This window comes from Panulirus ornatus, chromosome 57, assembly GCF_036320965.1.
Source record: "Panulirus ornatus isolate Po-2019 chromosome 57, ASM3632096v1, whole genome shotgun sequence".
Taxonomy (NCBI): Eukaryota; Metazoa; Arthropoda; class Malacostraca; order Decapoda; family Palinuridae; genus Panulirus; species Panulirus ornatus.
Window position 1 is genome coordinate 18,579,013 of NC_092280.1, and position 2,500 is coordinate 18,581,512.

The following is a 2,500-nucleotide window of genomic DNA, read 5'->3' on the forward strand; positions in this document are numbered from 1 at the left end:
GTCTTCCTCCTGCAGGAGGAAGAACATAGTCTCCTTCGTCCAGTTTTTCTTCTTCGTCGTGTCTTGTCATACGGGTAACAGATCTTGTGTACTTTCTTCATATTTTTCTTTATATTCTCTTTCTTTCCCACAATCAGCGCGCTAACCATGATCTTTGACCTGTTCCCTCAAGTGCAGGTCAGAGGTCACTGGTATCGATTGTGTTGTAAAGATAAGTCTGATGAGGCTGAGAAAAATGTATTTTTTTTATTATTGTTGGCTGAGACGATACGGGTAATGGAATGCCCAAATGTAGGCCTTCTCATTATTGCCATATATATATATATATATATATATATATATATATATATATATATATATATATATATATATATATATATATATATATATATATTTATATATATATTCCCCAACCATACTTGATCGCTGTTTACCGCGTTAGCGAGGTAGCGCCAGGTAAAAGACAAGAAAGGCATCCACTCACACACATATACATATGTGCATATTCATACTTGCACGCTTTCATCCTTTCCCGACGCCACCCCGCCACACAGGAAACAGCACAAATGCATGAAGGACAAGAAAAAAGAGATACCATATACACTTTCCTCTCCTTCCCCAACACCAGACCGCCGCTACCCGCGTTAGCGAGGTAGCGCTAGGAAGAAGACGAAGAAAGGCCACATCGGCTCACACTCGGTCTCTAGCTGTCATGTGTAATGCACCGAAATCACTGCTCCCTATCCTCACCCAGGCCCCACAGACCATTCCATAATTTACCCCAGACGTTTCACATGCTCTGGTTCAGTTCATTGACCCCGGTAAACCACATCGTTCCAATTCACTCTATTCGGTGCACACTTTTCACCCTCCTGTATGTTCAAGCCCCGATCACTCAATCTTTTTCACTCCATCCTTCCACCTTCAATTTGGTCTTCCGCCTCTCCTTGTTCTCTCCGTTTATGAAACATATATCCTCTTTGTCAATCTTCCCTCACTCATTCACTCCATATGTCCAAATAATTTCAAAACCTTCTGCTCTCTCAACCACTCTCTTTTTACTTACCCTTTCATTACTTACTTTATCAAACCACCTCACACCTCATGTTGTTCTGAAACATTTCATTTTCAACACATCCACCCTCCTCAGCACAGCCCTATCTATAAGCTCATGCCTCGCAACCATGCAGTATTGTTAGGACCACTATTCCTTCAAACATATCCATTTTTGCTCTTCGAGACAACGTTTTCTCTTTCCTCACAGTCTTCATCGCTCCCAGAACCTTCACACCCTTCCCCACCCTATGACTCACTTCCGCTTCCATGTTTCCATGCGATGCTAAGTCCACTCCTACATATTTAAAAGACTTTGCTTCCTCCATTTTTTTTTCTCCACTCAGACGTGTTTCCCCACTAACTTGTCCTCCTACTCTGTTAGACCTAATAATCTTGCTTTTATTCACATTTACTCTCAACTTTCGCCTTTCGCACATTCTTCCAAACTTAGTCACCAACTTGAATCTACCACCAGTGCTGCAGTAACATCGGCGAACAACAACTGACTCACCTTCCAGGCCCACTCCTCCCAACAGACTGCACTCATGCCCATCTCTTCAAGATTTGTATTCATCTCCCTTCCCACCCCATCCATAAACAAATTAAACAACCATGGTGACACCACACACCCCTGCTGCATACCGACCTTCACTGGGAACCATTCACTCCGCTCTCATCCTACTCGTACACATGCCTTACATCCTTGATAGAAACTTCTCACTTATTTTAGCAGCTTACCTCCTACACCGTAAGTTCATCCTACACGTAAGTTCTTAAAACCTTCCAGAAATCATCTCTATCAACTCTATCATATGCCTTCTCCAGATCCATAAATGCCACATACAAATCTATCTGTTTTTCTAAGTATTTCTCACACACATTCTTCAAAGCAAACACCTGATCCACTCATCCTCTACCACTTCTGAAACCACACTGCTCTTCCGCAATCTGATGCTCAGTACATGCCTTCACCCTCTTAGTCAATACCTTCTCATACAACTGACTAGGTATACTCAACCTCTGTGGTTTGAACACTCCTTTTTCTTCCCTTTGCCTCTGTACAGTGGCACTGTGCATGCATTCCGGCAGGCATCCAATTTAGCGTCGAACCCCAAAGGGAGGTTGAATGCCTGGGTTAACTGTGAACCGAGTGCGGCAACCAATTCCTATTCGCGCGACCCCTGGTGGCCCGTGGATGTATCATGGTCCACAACGCTGACTGGTGCACCGCGGAGACCTCTATGTCGGGTGGTCACCTCGATGAGTCTTGACACAGAGATGTTTAAGGTGTAGGTCATGTGTAACCCCAGGATACCATATATGGGGCTCCTGCAGCCTCCAGGGTGCGCTACAACCGGACGATGATGCCGGCGGAGTCCGGTAACACCTGTTTAAGGTGTATGTGGAGGGAGACACAACACTGCATTCGTTCTCTAATGTTGTC